General features: G+C 42.6%; 1 protein-coding gene and 1 long non-coding RNA gene across 4 annotated transcripts in view; both read left to right on the top strand.

Annotated features, from left to right (window-relative positions):
- LOC142818746 (uncharacterized) overlaps positions 1–16,343 on the top strand; it is a 33,558-nt gene extending 17,215 nt beyond the window's left edge. Inside the window, exon 2 of the long non-coding RNA XR_016347296.1 lies at positions 1,940–16,343. This is a non-coding gene — a long non-coding RNA (uncharacterized LOC142818746). The remainder of the gene's footprint in view (positions 1–1,939) is intronic.
- TSPAN9 (tetraspanin 9) overlaps positions 1–22,990 on the top strand; it is a 271,489-nt gene that overhangs the window by 160,572 nt on the left and 87,927 nt on the right. The window lies entirely within an intron of this gene.

Below are 22,990 nucleotides of genomic sequence, written 5' to 3' on the forward strand. Positions count from 1 at the left end.
GTTGAGGGGGCACGGCAGAGGGGAAGGGAGAGGGCTGGTCGATTGAAGACAAGTTGAAGAGACTGAAGGTGGGAGCTGGAACAAATGGCCAATCAGTGCAGTGGAGAGACTGTCGTGAAAACTGTAAGAAATGTTCTGCTGATGTGAGAATCCATTGTCCCTGCTGTAGAACCTGATGGGTTTCTCACGTGTCTTCTGCCACCTTCACTTTCAGGGCTGGTGCCCCTCTGGAATTTTCTCTCTTACCTAAGCATGCATGGTTTGGGGGCTTTTTTGGGTGGTGCTGGACTGTGGTAGGAGAGATTTTGTATGTGTCTTAGTGGCCAAGGGCCCATGTCTTCCCTTCGGTTCTGGGCCTGGGGTGGACTGAGAAGAAGACATGATCCCAGCTAGGTCCCTTTTCCCCACAATGCTGCCTCGTGCCCATAAAGCACTCTTGGGGGGGGGGGGTGTCTTTGGGCTGTAAAGTGCTATATACACATGTAGGCCACTGTCTTTAGTGTTGCTACTTTGTCCCTGGTGTCAGAGTGTCTGCGGCTTCTTAAATAGCCATGCTACTACTCTCCGAAGCCAGGGAACAGGCTGTCTGTCACTAGATCAGCCCCTCATCTTTGAAAAGACTCCTCCCTAGGTTCTCTGCTCTGGGATGACAGAGAGGAGAACTCTGGTTTGCTTTCCAGATTACCTGCCTTCAAAGCGACTGTGCTTCAATGACCTTATCGCTTTTTCATGATACTGAGAAACGTTTACCATAAATATGTCTGCTATTTATGACAGTGTTCACAAGTACAGCCACAGCTTATAATTAATTATGTAAAAATCAGCCACAGGGGACTTCTGAGGGAAAAGTGATTTCCCCCAAGAAAACTCTTCTCAGAACCCATTGGCTGCATGTGTTTTTGCAGCAGTCAAAAACCACTGAATGTCAAAGTGGTTTAGTATTCAGTTCACGCAAGCCGCAAGCAAACTGCATGTAATTCTGGCCAGTCTGTGGATGAACAGTGAAGGATGCAAGGCACTTCTCTTCGTATTTACCAGGCATGCTCAGGCCACATCTGTGAGAGCGAATGGCATTTAAAATATCATGGTAAAAAGAAGTGACTAACTCATTGCTTGTTGCAATGCTTGTGCTGCATTGGGAAAGCATTTCTCTAGAGGAGAGTGCACTGCACTGTTTTTACTGGTAAAAAGTACCTTCAGACATAGTACATTTGCTTCCCTTTATGTTTGTAGTAGTGAGCGGCAGTAGATAGGGTTGCCAGGTGTCCGGTATTGATATGGACAGTCCAGTATTTTCGCCTCCTGTCTTGTTTAAAAAAAAAAATCAGAAAATACTGGACACCTAAAATGTCCAGTATTTTCTGGGTTTTTCCCCCTGCCAGGAGGCGAAAATACGAGGCACCTGGCAACCCTACATGAACTCAGCAACCGGGCCTAGCCCCCAGGCTGCTCCTGGACCCCCCCAGCCTCTCCGAACTCCCCCCTGCTTACCTGGTTCCGCAGGGGAGCTCTCTTCTGGCACAGAGTAAGAAAACAGGATGGCTGCTGGAAAAAAAAAAAGCCCCGAAGGTCTTAAAGGGGCCATGCTCATTTTTTTGTATTTTTTTTTTTTTTTTGCAACTTTGGTCCCCCCCCCCTTTTTTTTCTTCCCAGTGGTTTTTGTTTTTTGGCGGGGGGGGGGGGGGAAGGGGTGTTCAGTATTTTTGGTTAAGCCATCTGGCAATCCTGAGTTGCCCTTATGCAGCTATTACTATTGCTGTTGTGTTTTGCAGTTGCTCTCAATGCCTTTTCCCTATTTTCGGGTCCCTTTTCATGCTCCCTTAGTAGCCCTGTTCTGAAATAATGAAATATGATCTCCCAGAGAACAACTTTTCCCTCACTAAACTTGTTGCAAAAATTCAGACTGAAAATTTCTCTTCTAATATCTCTTGTCTTTAAGGGATGGAAGAAGGGAAAGAGATTGGGAGAGAAAGGGTTGCATGGAATCAAAAAGAAGAAGGAAGGAAGGAAAGAAAATGAATTTTAGACACTCCCTTCTCCCTAGAACAACCTTTTTTACTTTGTTTCAGCTTCTGGTCCCAAACCAAGCAATGCAGAAGCTCCCCAACTGTATGTTATGAAAAAAAAAAGATAAACCTTTCAGATAGTATATGTTCATTTTGAGCTGTTTGTTTTGTCTGTGTTTACCTGATCCATTTGGCTATTGTATGTTTCTGATGCAAATCAAACTCACTTTTACTTAACTATTTTGTAGCATGATTTTACTGTGCAATGTTTATTAAGTTTCCTCTGGATACATGTAGTGACAGTCCTGAAGCTCTTCTAGACCCATGTGATTGATGGGAAGATGTTATCAGCAAATGATGAGGGAAATGTCAGTGGAAACATTGGCACTGAGAAGATTCCAGTGTTTCTAATTCTCATGATTTTATTGAGTGGCATATTATTCGGCATTTCCTCTAAAGACCCAGATACCTCTAAAGACCCAGATGGAGTCACGTGATTGTGAGACTCTGTTTTTAGTTAAAAATAATCATTTGTAGCCTTCATAGTGGCAGAAAGAGACTTGAAAATGTGAGCCCTAAAAGCACTGAAACTAGAAAGCAAATACAGTACTTCCTTCCCACTACTAATCTTTGAATTCATAAAATCTCAGGATTTTTAAGCCAGTCTCGTGATTCTGGGGGGCCTAACTATTGATTTTTGGTAATAACACAAGTTAGCAAAAGAAAAGCGTTTTAAGGAGAAATTGGAGGGTGCTTGGAAAGCAGAAAGTTGTTTTGGATGAAAGGGGTGGTATTAAGTTGAGAGTGGGAGGAAGAGACAAAGGACCTGATTCTGCAAGGTGCTGAGACCTAGAGTATCTCAGGTATGGATTTCAATGGGAGTTTGGCATTAGAATACCTTTGAGGATCTGAGCCTGAGTGCTTTTAGCTTCCATTACCTTCAGTGGGAATAGAGGTGACTCAGCAACGTGCAGCATGAATGGGGCTCCCATAAGCTGTTGGTGAAGAGGATTAGGAAGGGCATGTCAAACAGTCGGGTTAGTAGGAAGAAATTAGATAGGAATTGAAAGGAGCAGTGAAACTGTTCAGAGCTCTGATGTGAAGGCTAGTAGCTTGTACTTGATGTAGCAAAATAGTCAATGAAGCAAAATATTCCAGAACACTGGTATCAAGTGAGTGACTCTCCCAGGGAGACACTGAGTCAGATTTTAAATGCTTCTCCCAAAATACACCTTCAAATGCGTATTACATCTACATGAATAAAATTCACACACCACTGTATTCATGCAAAGCTCTTCAGGGCAAGGGCAGTGCCATCTTTTGAGTTCGTTCAGCACCTTGCACATGGGTGCTGCTTAAAACAAATTAGCTTTTCTTCCTCCAAAATTAATTTTAACTTGAATATGGTCTTTTTGCTTTTAAATAAAAAAACTGTCAACTTTCAAAGGCTGTTTCACAAAATTGTCGAATGCTGAGTCAGAGTTTTTTGTGCTGCTGGAGATTACCAAATCTTAACACTCATCTGTCAAATGCATTTCAGCATGTTGAAATGAAATCTCTAAAGAGATTACATTTTGAATTCATTTGTGCATATTTTTATGGGATTTTATGCCTGGATATTTCAGTGTCTCATGAACTGGTTTAACAGCTGTCTCTGATTGTGTACACCTTTGAAGATAGCTGACTTAACAGACTGACAAAGGTTGGTGTGAGCCACAAATGTTCACTGTATATTTTACAAAATAAAATGTGCTTGTTGCACTCCCTAGAAGAGTTTGTATTGGTGGTGTTAGAGTAGGAAGTTTACTAATTTTTTAAATTCCTTAAGGCTATACTGCAGTGCAGTGATCTGCGGTACATAACATTTTTCTGAGACTAGAATCCTACAGAAGGTCTCTGTATGCCTTTTGTGTGACAGCAGCAGTGTGTGTCCAGAAAGGGGGTTTTCTGTCAGAGATGCCCTTTGTTATATGAGTAGTTGTGATACCCCATCTTGCATTTGATGCATGCACAGAGAGAAAATCAAAACCATTTTTGAGTTGGAATTTGGATCTGTGGGTCAAAGTTTTTCAGCCAACATTTCATAAGCCTCGTGTAATGTGTCCTGACGTTTGAACTACGTTAGAAGAGGAATAGATGAACTGGTTCAGTTAAAATAAGGACTGATCTGAATTGTGCCTCTGAGTGAACCAGATGCTAAAGCTGCTTTGTTTGGTTAAGGAGGGGCTGCCTGGGAAAGAGAAGATGGAGCTGTTTCCTGCTTCCCCTGGTCACCCTCATTCCCCTTCCTGCAGGCTATGACATGACTAGTTCCTCCCTTTTTGCAGTCTGTGAGAAATGCAGCAGTAGAGATAAACACCTGTTTGAGAACCCTGATATATAAAGTAATTTGCCTATAGAACTACTATAGCATGGATCGAGGCAATGTAAGCTTCACCTCCCCTCAGCTTCCTTCTGTATGCCTTGACCTAGGATGGGATAATTGTCTCCATCTGTATCCACCTCTTGATCTCTCTCTATCTGGTGAGATTGCCAATTTTTTTGTGGCCAGCATCCATTAGAACAGGGTTGACAAGCAACTAATGGGAAGTTAGACAGGAACAGCTTTTTGGGCTTGACGGAGTCAGTGCCCTTTTCAAACTGGTGACCTAGATAGAGGTGAAAGGTTGACTATTCCATTGGACTTCCTCCCCTTCAACTAGAGTCATCTGGTTTCTCCTTCTCCAACATTTTTGCATTTCTAGTTTCAAATGTTAGAAGGCAGGGCAGTGACACGATTTCATGATTTTATGGTTGAATGTACCAAATTGTAGCTAAACCACAGAACATTTTACTAAGTGACTTTTTTCCCCTTAAGAAGCTCATCTAACCTTCCATGAAACATGTCGCCTCAGATTACAATTGACTTGCTGACATCCTTAGAATACATTATTCTTTTAAAGGAAGATTAAAGGTTTTTTATAAGCAAGTTCATGGATATGTAAGAACTCAACCATTCTAACTGAAGTACTATAGAGCATATTAACAATGTCCTATAATAGCTAGGTGGCTCAAGTTAAAGATGTGTAAGTATTTTAATTCATAATGCATTGGCTTTTCCTAAGTTTGTAACTTTATCTAACCATTTCAGAGTGAGTCTTGTCAAATAAAGTTTATCATCAGGAATCGGTTATTTTTAGAAAATCACCAGTGGGCTAGAGCTATAAAAATGCTTATAAAATAAAAATTGCTTGGATACTTTTTGTGTGTGTTAATAATAGTGCCAGAAAATCTGCTGTAATTAAAGTTGCATAGTAGTTTCCATTTGAAGACGCATTTTCAGCTCATAAAAACTCTTTGAATGGTTTACTATTATTATTTTATTATGGTATGTCCTGGAGGCTCCAGTGAGGAGACATTGTACAAATAAGTAAAACAAAGGCAGTCCCTGCTCTAGAAATCTAGCAATCTAATCGATATACAGCAAGGCTAAACACTAAGGATGAGATGGAGGACAAGTAATAATACAGATGCATACATTAGTAATCTTGGTAGTCAGAGTAGTCACATGTGACCACCAGCCTAACTGGTGCGTGCCGACCGTGATTTGTCATCATCACCATAGAGGTGGCTTTAAGGAGGATTTCGGAGGTTCAAGTTGGTGACTTTACAGATTTTGGTGATGAACTGATCCCATGCTTTAGGCTAGCACAGGAGAAAGGATGAAGGAACATGTGAGAAAAGCAGACAACTGGGCTATGGATACTGGCATCATTAGAAATTAATGATAATAATCAAGATTAGCTCAAAGCAGAGCTGAGGAGTTGTTGGGGGGAGGTTTCTAGGTTGGTTTTATTTAGCAGGACTGAGTCACTGGAGGCAGACCTCCAAAAGACAATTACTGGTACATAGAAGGAAAGGTCTCCTCAAAATGTCCTTCAAAATCATAGACTCTAGATGTTTATCAGATATGTGCTATTCGATGCCAACTTTGAAATCTTCTCGCTGAAATAATTCTTCCCTGAGAGAGGCTGTCCCTTGGCCCAAACAGAATGATGGAAGGTAGTCTCTTGTTGTATGCAATATTGTTTCATCTGTCTGTCTGAAATAAATCAATTCCTTTTGCATTTGGAGTCTAGGATTAAATTAATAGGAAAATTAAGTGCCTTGTTGTCATTCCCTGATCTGATGTTGTTGCGTTCCCATTCCAATATTAAAATGACAGAGGTGGAGGACGTCTTCTCTGCATCAGGAGTAGGACTCTTTGGCCCTTTGGTTGCTGAGATTTCACCTGCTGTCAGTCAGTCAAGGACGTACACCCCGCACCTTCTCCCCGGGAACGCTAACTTCCCTCTTCTGTTCCCATCCTGCAACTCACACTCCCCTTCTGAGAGCCAAGGGACAGCAGCTCAGCTCCCTCGTGCCAGGTGTCCTGACTAGGACACATGTCTGGAGGCGTTTATAGCACCTGCAGATAGAAACACCATCATTTGAATTTAGCACTCTTGTGCTGGAATCAGAGGGAGAATAACAGAAACCCCATTTTAATAATCACTTCTTTGACTTCCCCATCTAAATTGTCATGAGTTTGTTAGCATCAGTGCTATAGTGACTATTCCTTTCTATCAAAACACCTGCTTGATAAATCTATAAAGTGAACATAACTTTAAATGTAGTATATTACTTTCATCCCAGAGTGCATCAACGACTTAATCTTTGCTGTCATACAGTGCTTGATTATATTATACTGGGATTCATCTAATCAGTTCTTCCCTCAAATAATGATCAGGGGCTCATTCTACATCGTGATATCTTCTTTTGCATTTTCATGACTGTGGTTATAGGTTTTAACAGCATTTCCACTTTAAACCCTCATTTCTAGAGGCTTATAATTTTAAACTCACGCCATTCTTGTGTTCTGTATATTTTAATCTTACAGAGAGAAATATCCCAGTGCTCTGTGTATCGACATACAGTGAGGGACTAGGGATCTAGTTTAATTAAAGTTATCATCATCCAGGTCTTAGTATTCTTGTTTGATGCTGAATGAATGACTTGAAGTGCAATACTGTGTGTGAAAGTCCATGGTTTTAATATCCATGAATATAAAGACAGATCTCCATGCCAGTTCTTCATTAACTTGCCTTTAGCGCTTGGCTCAACCATTGACTTCAACAGTTTGATTTATATTGTTGCTATTTTGCTTTCAAATTAGAGGTACTATTGTGCTAAGTCTGGTTTTAAAATCAATGCAGAGTAATTGCAGTATGTTTGTAGTTGAAAGACATTAACAAGGGAAGTATGTTGTTGTATTAATGCTTGGAACAAACACAAACAATTACAGTTAAATTCAGTATCTTTTACCAAGCTAATTTAAACTCATTTTATGCTGTATCTTTCTAGACTTTTAAACTTGTTTTTCATAGGTAAACATCTAATAGGGCAAAGCCATTAGTTCAGACTATCTGGTGTAACTCTTTGCCACGCTGTCATATTTAAAACAAATTTTTAGTTTATTTGCTATCACCCCAGGACTCTGGTAGATTGTCATCCTATGTTCTTTTGCAAATGACTTCATGCAGGCAGAGTTTTGTCTGGTTGCATGATCCACTTTTTGTCGTTTGGTCCTGTCTTCCAGTCACCTGTTCTAATTTTAGTGTTGACAGATGTAATCAGTTATGTTTGGTATACTTCCATAGCCATATTTCCAAAGCTTGTCTCAACCAACCTACCTCATAAGCTGCTAAGGAGACAGTTTCTTGGTCTAGTTGGGAGTATCCAATCCATATGCTTGCTCCTCCCCCCGTCCCCAATGTAGTGAGAGGACCACTACTAAATAAATAAAATGAGTACATTTTAGTGACAATTAATTTTAGTGACAATTAACAGTGATTGTGTTAATGCACGAGACAAGCATATGGATTGGATGCTTTCAACTAGACTAAGAAACCGTCTCCTTAGTAGCATTTTCAATCACACTTAAATCACACTTCTCACTGAAAACATTTTATTTGCTCTTATTACAAGTGACACCTAAGATGACTAAAATAGAAGAGATTAAGGGGAAAACATTTTTTGGTATTTTTATACTGCATTACATTGAACATTTGACAACCTTTTTGTGCATCGTGTGAATTTCACTGTTTTTTCCTCTGTGAAAGATTCATAAAAACATTGGGAAAGAATATGTAAACAAATAGAAAGCGTTACTATAAACCCACAGAAACTAGCAGAGGGACTCAGTAGTAGGCTTTTTGCTACATGAAACTGCATAAACTGGTTGGATTTAAAGTTGACCATGCCTCTTTAAGCATTTGTGTTGCTGTATTGTTGCTTTTGTCCTATTTAACATGTGAAAGAATGGAAGAGGGGAAGACACCATTAGACTCTTGCTCATAATTCCCTGCCAGATATCAATTAAAAGTATAAAAATATGCACAGAAAATACTTAAGTCTTGACTGTAGTTGGGACAAAAGACTGTGTTTTCTTAGTTAGGGCCACAATACGGCATGACGTTCTCTGATGCATGACATACAAGGAATGACAGCTGTCATAGACAATTTAATTTTATATTTGGCTCATGTCCAAAATCAGATTGTGCAGCTATTTTCTCTGTACACTTCCAAGCTGCAGTTTTCAATAAGTGTGTTTATTGCTATGTTTTACAAATTTGAAGTTATTTTTAAAATCCAAAATTTAACCAGACAGTGTAGTTTTATAACCCTAGATCAACTTGTGTAATCTCACATAGGAATTTTGCTGTACACAATTTCAAATTAATTTGTTATTTTGTTATGAAATGATCACTGACCCAAGTTCTGTGTAGATAGATGAAAACTTAGGAAGCAGTAAAAGTTTTTCTTTGTAAAAGAGGTTAGATTAAAGTTAAATCCAGATGTCAGCATTTTATTTTATTTTTTATTATTGGACTCATCTCTTCCCTTCAGCTTACTATAAACTGCCGGGGGAGCCCTTTCTGTTGCTTGCTAATGTTGTTTGATGCTGGGAGCTACTGTGAGTTTGCTCTTATATGTGATTTCTTTAAATAAGGAGAAGTAGTAACCTTCAGGGCTTTGACCCACCCAAGAGAAGAATTCCAACATCACTTTTTCACCATCTGTATATCAACTACAGGAGGGACCTTCTTGGCCCCCCGCCACCAGCCTCTCCCAGCCCTGGCTTTGCTACCAGCTACAGGCCAGCTCCACTCCCTGCTGCTGCACACCAGCCCCTGACCTTGCCGGGCAGTCCTACTGCCACGCACCGGGCCCCAGCCTCCCTGGGCTGTTCTGCTGCACATGCCGGGCCCCAGCCTCAATGGGCAGCCCTGCTGCTCTACACCAGGTTTCCTGGCCCTATAGGACTCCTAGTCACCATTCCTCCACTGGGACTCTGTGGTCCTGCAACATCCAAGCTGGACTACAATGTTGCCAGACCAGAGAGTCCTGGGTAATAGAGGTTCAACCTGTAGTGTTCCTGCAAAATAGGGATGTGAAAGATTAGTTGTTCCCTTCTCCCCTCCCATTGCCTCTATCAGAAACAGGCAGCAAGGGGGGGGAGGGGGAAGGGGAGAGAGTACTTCAAATTGGCAGTGCCACATGGAGCCTGGGGCCAGCTGGGGTGTCCCCAGGCTTTCACTCGGCTTTTCAAAGCGGCAGCGCCACTTGGAGCCCGGGGTCAGCAGGGGAGTTTCCAGCTGACCCTGTGCTCCATGCTGCACTTTTGCCTTGAACTTTAGCAACAGCCCTACACTGTTGATACGGCTATTGCTACACTTCAAAGGCGGGGGCACCCTATCGACTAATTGAATAGTCGATGCAAAATGCATTGACTATTTGATTAGTCAGTTACTTGCAATTTAACATCCCTACTGCAGGGCTGTTTTTCAGCTCCAAGACCCTCTCTTAAGGAGAACAGTGCTGAAGATCATGTGATGTAATAATCAGTTCATAAGGATATCAGTAACAATACTTTACATTACTCTGGAGTCTTTCCTCCAGAGATCTCAGCCCACTTACTATATACTTGGCAGGTAGCTTGAGTAGCTGCTTTGATCTGAGGCTCACAAGTGCTTCTCTTAAGGAGAACGGAGGTGCTGAGAGGTGAAGTGACTTTCTCAAGGTTGCACAGTAATTCACTGGTCCTTGAGTCTGAAATAGATGTGACAAATCAGTGGTAGACTCAGGAATAAAGGAGCTGAGAATAGAAGTCTTAACTTCTAGTCTTCTGCTCTGAGCCCCAGAGCATCCTGATGAAGTTGGTATCTATTATATCCACATTTTACAAGTGGGAGAACACTGAGGCTCAGCGGGAAAATGACTTTCCAAAGATCACACACAGTGTGTGATCCCAGAGCTTTTGATTCCTATGTGTGAACTTTAGCTATGAGCTCAGGTTCCTACTCTCATTAGATTAGCATAGATTTTTGCTGCTTCTAATGAACTGCGTGGTCTGTCTTTTAGGACATGTCCGTATGGGTGGGTAATATTCAGGAGGTGAACAGATGGGAGAATTTGCAGAGCATTGGTATATCACTTGTGAAGAGGAAAGAGCTGTACTGTTTGAGTGGCTTCTACCTGAACATCAGTGGTGCTACCTTTCTGGCCAAAGGGCTTGTGGGTTTAGTGGAGAGTGTTTTGAACTATTAAAATAGCTGGCGTCTGTGACTGCCCACAGGAGGAATATGGAGTATCCTGAAATTCAGGGCAGTGACCCAAGGAGTTCCCTATTTAGAGGAAGAAAGCATCAAACTGCCTTGTGACCCTGCAGTCCTATAATGTATAGGAGAAGTAGTGTAGAAACATTGTGAGGAAGTACGGACAGGAAGCCCCCTTCGCTGCTTCAGCTCTAGTGGCGCCCAAATTTGGTGAGCTCACCAGCATTAAACCCTTCTCCTTTTTGCCGTTTGCGACCATTGTGATGACTGCAACCTGCACAGGATCCCTGATGGTGCCCTTAGCACATCTCTGCTGCACACAGATGCCAGGAGGAGCAGGGAAGCAGACAGGAAACTGATAATACTAGTGGAAAATTCTCAACTGCCCTGTGATTTGAGACATGAGGGGGCGGCAGGTGCAATGAGGAGGCCAGGCATCGTATTGAAGTGACTGAGCAGGGTGTCGGAGGAGAAGCACATAGATGCTTACGTCTTGACCTTGGCTGGGCTTGTGGTGAGGCTGTTGTGAATGAAATGCTCTGCCTAGGAAATTGTGAGGGGAAGGTAACAGAGAATCCTTTATGGATGGCATGTGTTCTAGATGCCTAATGAAAGGGAAGAGGAGGGCAAATTGTTGCTAGGGGAAATGGGGACAGATGGTTGAAACAAATGACTTGGGGATTCTGGAATACTTAAGCAACCTAGCAATCTATTGGAAAAATATGCAGCGAAGCAAATGCCCTCAATAAGTTTTTTCAAATTTTCATGGAGGATAATTTCCTGTCACAAATGGTAGTTGAATCTGACAGTCCTGCAGTCATGCTACCTTTGGGCTATGCTGGGATCAAATCTCTCAAGCTATACAAGGTTGGTTGAGTCTGGTCAGGGCTTGGATGGGAGAGCGTGAAAGAAAAGCCAGGCTGCTGCAAGAAGTGAGGTTGAGGATTAAATAGGAGTCACTCTGTGAGCTCTGATTCAGGAGAAAATAATTGCTCTGTGGCATGGTAAAATACAGGCTTGAAAGTCGCACCCCTAACTGATATAATTATGCTGACAAAAGCCCTACCTATATCAGCAAAAAAAGTCCTTTTGCTGATACTGCTTATTTGGGGAAACCGGTGTAAGCTGTACCAGCTATTAATAGTCATAGACTCCAAGCTTGGAAGAGACCTTTATGCTCTAGTCTGACCTCCTATATAACAAAGGCCCTAGAACTTCCCCCAAATAAAAGTACTGTGTGCCCCCTTACTAGGAGGATGTGCCCATGTGATTATACCAAGATAGCTATACCAGCAAACCCCTTCTACTGGACACAAGGCTCCTTTGTTATCCGATAGACTGAGCATGGGACCAGGAGATGGATTCACTAAGCCACTTAGGCACTTGACCATCAGATTTAGGTGCTTAAGTTAATTTTCAGGTGCCCCTGCAGTTGGCAACACTCCTGTTCAGCTGCTGCTTAACCCCTATAGATATTGAAACTCGGTGCCTAAGATTTTGCACGAAAAGTTCCCTATGTGCCTCTGTTTCTGCCTCTGAATATGCATGTCTCCTCCTAGGCATTAGACACCGTCTCCTGTCTAAACCTTAGAGTGATTCACAAAATGGCTATAGAATAGTTGGTTGTGGGACTCCAGCAATCTCTCCTAGTGAAATTGTTCAATCATAATTAAATAATTAAATGTTAATTAGGCCAGAGAAAAAGTAATGTTACAGTCCTATACTTAGAAAACTCACCTGAGAGATGTGAGACCCCTTTTAGGCTTGGCCTACACTGGGAGTTTAGGTCAAACTTAGTTACAGTAGATCGATTCTTCTAAACAATAAGTCCATACTAGCAAGGCCATTCCATTGACTTTAAGGGCTGTTAAAAGTCAATTTCTGTCATCCTGCTTTCATGAGAAATAAGTGCTAAATTCGATCTTTCATAGAATCATAGAACCATAGAGCTGGAAGAGACCTCAGAAGGTCATCAAGTCCAGCCCCCTGCTCTAGGCAGGACCAATCCCAACTAAATCAACTCGGCCAGGGTTTTGTCAAGCTGAGACTTAAACACCTCTAGGGATGGAGACTCCACTACTTCCCTAGGTAACCCATTCCAGTGCTTCACCACCCTCCTAGTGAAATAGTTTTTTTCCTAATATCCAACCTGGACCTCTCCCACCACAACTTGAGACCATTGCTCCTTTTTCTGCCTTCTGCCATCTGTCACTACTGAGAACAGTCTCTCTCTATCCTCCTTGGAACCTCCCTTCAGGAAGTTGAAGGCTGCTATCAAATCCTCCCTCACTCTTCGCTTCTGCAGACTAAACAAACCCAACTCCCTCAGCCTCTACTCATAATTCATATGCTCCAGCCCCCTAATCATTTTGATTGCCCTCTGCTGGACCCTCTCCAATGCGTCCACATCCTTTTTGTAGTGGGGGGCCCAGAATTGGACACAATACTCCAGATGTTGCCTCACCAAAGCTGAATAAAGGGGAATAATGACATCTTTGGATCTCCTGGCAATGCTCTTCTTAATGCAACCTAATATGCCATTAGCCTTCTTGGCTACAAGGGCGCACTATTGACTCATATCCAGCTTCTCATCCACTGTAACCCTCATGTACTTTTCTGAAGAACTACATTCCAGCTTGTAACTATGCTTGGGATTCTTCCGTCCCAAGTGCAGGACTCTGCACTTGTCCTTGTTGAACCTCATCAGATTTCTTGTGGCCCAATCTTCCAATTTGTCTAAGTCACTCTGGACCCTATCTCTGCCCTCAAGCGTATCTACCTCTCCACCTGGCTTAGTGTCATCCGCAAACTTGCTGAGGGTGCAATCCATCCCCTCATCCAGGTCATTAATAAAGATATTGAACAAAACCGGTCCTAGAACCGAACCTTGAGGCACTCTGCTAGAAACCGACTGCCATCCTGACATCAAGCCGTTGATCAATACCTGATGGGCCCGGCCTTCTAGCCATTTTTCTATCCCACTTACCGTCCATTCATCCAATCCACATTCCCTTAACTTACTGGCAAGAATATCGTGGGAGACCTTATCAAAAGCCTTGCTAAAGTCAAGGTATATCACATCCATTGACTTTCCCACATCCACAGAGCCAGTTACCTCATCATAGAAGCTAATCAGATTGGTCAGGCACGACTTTCCTTTTGTGAATCCATGCTGACTATTCCTAATCACTTTCTTCTCTTCCAAGTGCCTCCAAATGGATTCCTTAAGGATCCCTTCCATGATTTTTCCAGGAACCGAGGTAAGACTGACCGGCCTACAGTTCCCTGGATCGTCCTCCTTCCCTTTTTTGAAGATGGGCACTACATTTGCCTTTTTCCAATCATCCGGGATTTCTCCCGATCCCCACAACTTTTCAAAGATAATGGCCAAAGGCTCCTCGATGATATTTGCCAACTCCCTCAGTACCCTTGGATGCATTAAGTCCAGACCCATGGATTTGTGTACGTTTAGCTTTTCTAAATAGTTCCTAACCTGTTCTTTACCCACCAAGGGCTGTCCATCTTCATCCCATCTTGTGTCACTTAGCGCATTAGTCCGGGAGCCCACCTTGTCTGTGAATACAAAGGCAAAGAAAGCATTGAGTACTTCAGCTTTCCCCACATCATCTGTCACTAGGTTACCTCCTTCATCTAGTAAGAGCCGCACACCCTCTCTGACCACCTTCTTCTTGTTAACATGCCTGTAGAAACCTTTCTTGTCATCCTTCACATCCTTAGGCAGTCGCAATTCCATTTGCACTTTTGCCTTCCTGATAACCCCCACGCATTCTCGAGCTATACATTTAAACCCCTCCCTGGTCATTTGTCCAAGTTTCCGCTTTTTGTAAGCTTCCTTTTTGTGCTTACGTTCACCAAGGATTTCCCCTGTAAGCCAGTCCGGTCTCCTACCATGTTTTCCTCTCTTGCTACGCGTCAGGATGGTTTCTTTCTGTGCCTTCAATAAGTCTTCTTTAAAATGCTGCCAGCTGTCCTGAACTCCTTTCCCCTTCATGTTAGCATCCCAGAGGATTCTGCCCATCAGGTCTCTGCATGGTTGACTTTCCTGTAGCGCAGATGCAGCATAGTGAAAGTCGACGTTTTTGGCCTCCACTCTGGTCATGACTTTCAAATCTACTGCTCTCCAGGTAATCAGGAAAATTCCAGGGAAAATTATGAATTTCATTTTCTGTGTAGCCAGCATGGCAAGCAGATCTCAGAGCTGGCAGCACACCTGAGCAGCTCACCTGGCCATGAGTTCAAGTTCTGTGAGCTTCATGAGTTCCCAGGGTCGCAGACAAGCACCAGTGTGGAACATGTAGGAGATTCTGGACCTCTTACTATTTGGGGAGAGGAATCTGATCTCACAGAACTATGAGCCAGCAAAACACCAATGCCAAGATCGCAAAGGGCACCGTACAGAAAGTGATGCCCAGCAGTAAGGAGTGAAAATAAAGGAGCTGAGGCAGTCTTACCAGAAGACAAAAGAGGCAAACAGACAGTCTACAGCATCACTATAAACATGGCACTTCTGTGAGCAACTGCATGCAATCCTAGGGGGAGACCTGACCAGCTTCCCTAGCCAGTCGGTGGATTTCTTCCAAGACAGGCAGCCTCAGGCAGCAGTAGGGAAGAGGAAGAGAAGGAGGAGGAGGAGAATGGAAGGGGACTTCTGATGAGTTCACATTTTTTATCTTGCTAAAAGTGGGTTAAAGTAATTGGTGCGATGTGTGGTGTGCTCTGGGCCTACACAGTGTGGGGGGTCCCTGGAACAGCTTGTTAACATGTCTGGAGATATAGCAGGAATCCTCCCCGCACATCTCCATGAAGTTCCCACATTGGAACTCTTAAATCCTTCTTGCAAGGTTTCTGGGGAGGCCGGCCTTATTCCATACTCCATGGTAGGACACTTGCACATGCCAAGTCAGCAGTATGTGCTGTGGTGTCATTGCAGCACAAAGACTGAAGGATAAGGTCCAGGTTTCTGGCCACATTCTGTCCCTATCATACTGTATGATTTGGAGAAGACTGATATCGCACATGGCAACCTGAATGAAGGCGGAGGAAGATGTGGGGGAAGTTATAAGTGATGTCTCTGCAATAAACCTGTTTGCTCATTCCCCAGTGAAGCATAGTTTGAGCCCTTGCCCTGCCCTGTCATACTCAGATTCCCTCTGCTTCCCTCCCACCTGCCAGCTCCTGCAAATGGAGGGCAGGGTGCCAAACACAGGGGCACTGCCTGGTCTCTTGCCCTGCCCTGCCCCCACACCCAGACATCTGTCCTCTCCTGCCTGCGGGGTTGTGCCCTGGCCTGTTCCTTACCTTGCTTGCCACCAAGCAGAGTCCAGCTGCTCCCCTAAGAATTCTGAGGTGTACCTTCAGCAAAGTGGCTTTGTGCATAACAAATCCTTATTGTCTTTAGATAAACTTTCATTTTGTTCTAACAGATTATGTTTTACACTCTTCAATGTGTTTCCTATAAAGTCTGCCCTTCACTTTTTGTTTCAGTGGGAACAGTAGTCAGCCTGCTATGCACTCCCCTGGCCCTGTCAGCTGTCTCCTGGCACATATGACAGGTGAAAATGGACTAGGGAAGAGATATTCAAGGAGCAAATGAAATCTGCCAGCTTGGACAGGGTGTGTGTAAGTGAGTGGAGGAATACGCTGCTGGAGGAGATGTGTGCGGAGGGTGAGGAAAGGTTAATGTGCAGAGAACAGAAAGTGACGCACCCAGAGAGTGTTATCATTCGTGGCATTTGTGATGGACCTCATAGTGGCTTTCCAGGATGCCTGCCTAAACAGGCACCCTCTCCAGCCCTTGTGGACCAATATTCCCTCCTCCACTGAGTTTCATAGGCTCCTCCCCCAGGGGTCCTAGAACATGGGGGATGGAGGGAAATCAAGAGTAGTATCTCACTCAACTCCCAGGGATGTGTCATGAAGCAAAAGGCTGTTGTTCTTGCAATTGTGATCACCGCCCCTCCCCCCAAGCTCCTGCCCTGGGCTCCTTTTCTGTCCCTACTCCCTAAATAAAAATGCATGATTTCAGAACGACTGTCTCTTGATTGCTTGTGCTGAAGAGAGGGTGGGGATTACAGGCAAGCACATTGTGACTGCAGAGGTACCTCACTGAGAGGAACATGCATGACTCTCAAAACTAGCCATTCATAAAACTGTCTTTCAAAGCCTCTCTGGTTTGCATTGCCCCTCACTGTGTTCTCCTTAATGCCCTGCTGTCTGACTACTCAAAATCCCTGGGTAGGCGAACTGCTTCAGCATTCCACCCTGACGTTTCCCCCTTGCTCTTGCAGATATTATGGAGCACACAGCAGGCTGCCATCACAATAGGAATGTTGCATTCACTGAGGTCTAACCAAGTTAGTAGACCGAGGAACTTTCCCTTTAAACATGTAAAACCACATTCTACCACCATTCTGCACTTGCTCAGACTGTAGTTGAACTGCTCCTTACTGTGGTCCTGGCTGCCTGTGTATAGCTTCACGTGGTACAGGAGCAAAGGGCAGGCTCTGTCACCAAGGATGACTATTGGCATTTCAATGTCTCTGCTTGTCATTTTCCAATCTGGGAAAAAAGTTTCAGCTTGCAGCTCGCCGATGAGACAGGAGTTCCTAAAGATGCGCATGTCATGCACCTCTCCCAACAGCCCTTGTTATCCACCAGCCCCTTGAACACCATGGAGAAGTGCCCCCTGATGTTTATGTACTCCTTTGCAAGGTGATTGGATTGCAAGAGGAGATATGCTTTCCATTGAGCCCCCCACCACAGTTAAGGAAATCCAGCAAAGTAAAGCCCTCTACCATGTCCTTCACATTTCCCAGAGTTACTGCCAGAAGGGTAGCAGAAGAGTATTGATTGCTTTGACTACTTGGATCACACCAGCTCCCACTGTAGATTTCCCCACTCCAAATTGATTCCCAACTATCCCATAGTTGTCAGGTGTTGCAAGCTTCCACAGGGCAATTGCCACTCGCTTCTACACCATCAGAGCGGTTCTCATTCTGGCAATTTGCATAGTTCCATGAAAGTGGCCTAATGCATGCAAAAATTTTGCAGCCATTGCTTATTGTCTCATACCTGTATCACCATGCGGTCCCACCAATCTGTGCTTGTCTGTCGGCACCAGAATCAGCGTTCCTCTGTGTTCAGAGGATCGAATGAGGTGGCATTTGCAATTCACCCCACTCAAATGCTTCACAGAAGAGTTTTTTCATGGCCTCCTGAGATATTTCCTTATTCTGGCGGATGCTGGAAACACTTTGGACATACTCCAGCATTAGGCACACCAAGGTAAATATCATCATCATAATGCTTTGATGCACAATGGGATCCATGAGGGAGTCCATGCTACTGCTGCTATGGTGTCTGCATGGTTAACCAACAAGAGAAAAAGGGGTGTGAAAAGACTGTTTGCCATTGGTCTTAAGCACGGAGAAAGGGAGGAAATGTGTACATTATGGGCTGCTGACGATATGTACCCAGAACTACCCGCTGCACAATTTTGGTCCCAGAGTGCACTGGGAGAATAACCCAGAATGCAAAGGGGAACAGGCACTGTCGGATAGCTACCCCGAGTGCATCTCTCTGAGTCAACAGTAGCCACCCTACTGGGGACAAGCTATTTCAAACTATGTTGAATTCTTGCCCACAGTGGAGAAATGCACTTTTGACTTTGCAAAATTGGGTGCTAAAAATCGCCCTTAATCAATTCGACCTTATCTCTCAGTGTAGACATGGCCCCAGATTCCTTCTCATCAGATAGAAAGAAGGCTCGAATTAAGGGATTCATACGTCCCAGGTGAGTGCACCAGCCACTGGGCTAACGGTTGTAAATAGGCCCCATATCACATTCCTGGCCATGAAAAATGCATCTCAGACTCTGAAATCTGGTCTCCCCCATGAAATCTGGCTTCCTGGGTAAAGGTAAAGGTATACTAAAATACACTGAGGGTCCTAACCCAAAATGGGGGGCAGATCTATTGTAGGGGATGGTCATGGTGTTGGCATCCTTACTTCTGCAGTGCCTCTCTGGACGCCAGGGAGATTACTGATGAACTCAGGAACCTGAATAGCAGATTCTACCAGTTGAGTTACCCCAGAATCTGTATAGTGCATAATAATAAGCAAAATCTAACAACCCAGCATCCCGTGACTGCAGCTGTGCCAGTGACTGCCTAGCCTGTTATACCTACCACCTATGCCAATCAAGAGGGCACCTTTCTCGGCATATGAAACCCAAAGGTGATAGAGCTTTTATTTGTTTTCTGATCTGTTTCCTTCACAGCTGCCTTAGACATGCATTTGCTGCTGTTACTGATTTCCTGTCATAGGTGCAGTCTGCATGAACTAGATCAGACTGAACTTCAAGATCTTTTTGAGTCTGTTGGGATAATCTGTGAAAGTATGTTTGTTATGCGCTGTGTTCGGCTTTTGTATTTTGTGCACCAAAGAAATAAAAAAAATAAAAAGAAAGAAAGAAAGAAAACAGACAAACCGTCCTAACCTTAATAGGGCAGAATTCAGTCTTGGTCTTAGCAGGTGACACTGGAATGACTTCAGTGCTATTGCACCTGTTTGTATCAGGTTGGAACGTTATGCAGTGTATGGGATGATGGAATGAAGCGATATTTACAGGTATTGGGGTGTCAGCCAGAAGTACATCAACTGGGCTACACTCCTCGCGGTGGCCTTGGCAGCTAAAGCTCCTTGCGATTGGACGATGAAGAACTAAAAAGACATGCTCTTGCTCTCTTGTGGTCAATCTAAATTTATATTTCATAGAAAGAACAGATAGATGTTAACTTAACAGGGTGGGAATGGTGGTACTCTGTTGTGAGTGACAATACTAACTGAAATGGTAGAAAAGACAGCTTGATTTAAGAAATGCACTCCCAACTTGTTTTTTAGATCTATGGACATGGATAAACAAGCCAGGAGAGGGGTTCTGAAGAGCTCCTCTAGCAGGTGGGGTAAAAACAGTCACTACATTATCCTAAACTGTTGCATAGTTATGCACCCTAAAAAGGCTGTCATTTTCCAGCACAGAAATAGCCATGTTTCAATGGAGGGTGATATGCAGTTTGTACAGTGCTGTGGTTTAGAATAAATAAATACACGTTAGGGGACTTGTTGCCAGAAGCACAAAAAATAAAATCTCTTTAAGGGCAGTAATGTCTTTTACTTGCATTTACAAACAGCAGTGTTATCTCTGGTTTAAAAAAGAATGTGCCTGCATTTTTAATTCCTTACTATCTTTTGCAGAATAAATACTGCATGAAAGGAAAGGTGGCCTTGTAGATGAAGGACTTGATTTGGGACTAGGGTAATCTGGGTTTTAATTCTGATTCTTCCACAGATTTCCAGTGTGACTTATTGCAGGTCACTCAATCTCTCCTTGCCTCCATTTCTTATCTGTAATATAGGGATAATCATACTCATTTCACAGGGCTAAATTACAAGGACACATTCATTCCAGTTTGCAAATGCTTGAATAGTACAGCAAGGGGAGCCATGTAAGTACCTAGACAGATAAATACATGCAAATTAAACCACCCACAAGTCTAGTTAACAGCATGCTCAAAACATTAGTCAGCAGGCATCTCATTGCAGCTTATCCTTTGTAAAGTGTCAGTATGCACAGGTGTCAGTGCCAAACACTCTGTAAGGTACCAAATCATGCTGTGTGTGTCTTTTGATGTTATTCTAAGGAACAAGTGTCTTATCAGTTACATTAGAGATTCATACTGCAAAATAGGAAATTATGTGTGTGGGGCAGGACAGCAGGAACAATTCTTATTTAGAGGTTACTAACACAGTCTGAAATTCTTCAATGAATGTTTTCTTTTCTATGTTTTTCTCTCTCTTCCATCCTCATCTTGGCATTGTTTCTACCACCTCCAGCTGTTTTTAGAGGTGATTGTTTAAAGTGACAGTGATTAAGAAATATTTAGAGCTGTATAACTGTGAAAATGTTTTACTTAATTTCTAACTGCGTAGTGTACGAATAGGATCAGACTGGCCAACACTTGGCTGATATTCAGAGACACCTCTGACTGTAATTTAGCAATGACGAAAAGGAAGCTTGTCAAAAAAACACCTCAAAAGCTTCTGCAAAAGGATGAAGCGTTTTTATCACTTTAACGTTCCATGAAGTTAGTGAGATGATTTTTTTTCTAGTAGCCAAAAAGAAGTTTGTTGGAAAATCTAGCCCTCTTAATTTTTACAATAATTTTGTCTTCTCACGCATACTTATCACAAAAAATACAGTGGTTTTTGCAAATGGAAGTTTAAAACCAGCATTGATAATGGCCATAGTTGGATACCATAGGTTACAAATGTAGTGTCATAAAAATGCGTGGATGAGTGACATTAGGGTTTTTAATACATATTTTGGTTCCTAAATAAGTTGCCTACTTTTCAAAGTTCCTGAGATCCCAGAGTTCCAGTTAACTTCAGTGGAAGCTGAACATCTGAGGATTTAAGTCCCTAAGGTCAAGGATCTTTTCTGAAAATCTTGGTCCCTTTTCCCAATAAAGAAATGAATAGATCTAGTCTCAAGTCTGTGAGTTCCTCACCATGGTTGAACAGTTTGAAATGACTAAAATGGAAATTTAGTCTAGTTTCTTTACCTCAGTTATATCAGGGTCTTCTGCTGCTGAGTGAATTAATACCCATTCGGATATGATACTGACCTAAAAATCATTCTTCAAGTTCATCATTTTTACTGCAGCTAACATGTCCCTCACATTAATATCTTTATTCAAGAAGGATCATGTCATTTGGTTGCACTAGGCAATCAAATTGCACCCAAAAGATGGTGTAATACATGACAGCATATTGTCTTTTAAAAAAGTTAATTCCTCCTATATTTTCCTTCTCATATTTTTACATGGCACTCATTATTTTGTGTTTGTGATATCTGAAGCTTCATGCTATGGAAAAGCCATGCCTGGCACTTAAAATACTTATTTAAAGAAGAAACATTAACACAATTCAGCACATACAGATAACTGAGTTATGATTTCTGGCATTATCAACTGTATTCATGCTCTGTGAATGAAGTGAAATGTGAGTCTTGCAGAGTCCTGGGAAAGGAGTTTCTCTTTTTCCTTGGTTTCATAAAATAGAGGTAATATTACTAAAATAAACCTTTTGCTTTGCTTAAGATTCCTGTGTATTTCTGCTCTTCACTACTTCAGTAAGGAGTCTGCCAATTAATACAGTTAATTCAAGTGAATCACATTTGCTTCTAAAATTACAGTCCTTGTTAAGATTGAGTATTATAAATACTACATCAAAACATTTGAGGCAGCTATTAAGTACTTTTGGAGGAGAAAAATGTCAATTGCAAAAAGGGTTGGCATTTCTTAAGAAATGAAAGCTTTGTGCAGAGAAAGGTTAGTTATATGGCTGAGACTTTTACATGCAGCCTCAATTATACAAGCCTTTATCAATTCAATATAGAAGACAGTCAGTCAGTGGGTAGAGTAATATAGCAAGTCTCTGACAGATATGACTGTATTAAATTGCATGCAGTGATGGCATTCTGCCAGCCAAATAAGACTGTTAAAATGAAAAAGTAGCGTTATTTTAAAATGTTAAACCCGGCCTTCTAAACCCATTGCTGCTTCATCTCTCTAGGTTTGTAGTTTGATAGCATGGCTTTTGAAATTACAAAAGGCAGGCTTGGAACCCAGAACAGCAATGGCAATATTGCTCTTATGTTTTAGACCATGACATTCTCTCAGTGGCTTGTACGTGCTTGTTCATGAGATTTTTGCATTGTCAGCCTTTGTCGTGACATTAAAGAGCCACTGTTGACTCATAGGAAAACTTTGGAAGACATCCTATTTAGGGACAATTCTAATGGTGTGCCATGTTTTCTGTACCGATATATACTATAAAAACGAGTAGTCCTGTGGTGCTGTAGAGACTAATGAATATATCATGAGCTTTTCTGGGCAGAACCCACTTCTTCAGATGAACTGGAAGCTCCACAAAGTGGGTTTTGCCCACAAAAGCTCATCATACTGTATATTTTTGTTAGGCTCTAAGATGCCACAGGACGACTGGTTGTTTTTAAAATTACAAACTAACAGTTGAGATTTTTCAACATATACTACTTACTTTCTTTTCAATAGTTGGGGAGACTTTGGATGAAACGGCATCTCTTGCTTAGGGATTCCATCTGCTTCTGCCCATTAGACAGATAACATAATCCTTTGTGATAGCACACTTTGTTGCTGTAGAGAAGATTGTGATATCTGAAGAGAACTATGACTTCAGATGAAGAACTAAGGGATGGCAGCAGCCATCTTGAGTTACGGTATGTTT

This window comes from Pelodiscus sinensis, chromosome 1 (genome assembly GCF_052426305.1).
Source record: "Pelodiscus sinensis isolate ZL-2025 chromosome 1, ASM5242630v1, whole genome shotgun sequence".
NCBI classification, from domain to species: Eukaryota; Metazoa; Chordata; order Testudines; family Trionychidae; genus Pelodiscus; species Pelodiscus sinensis.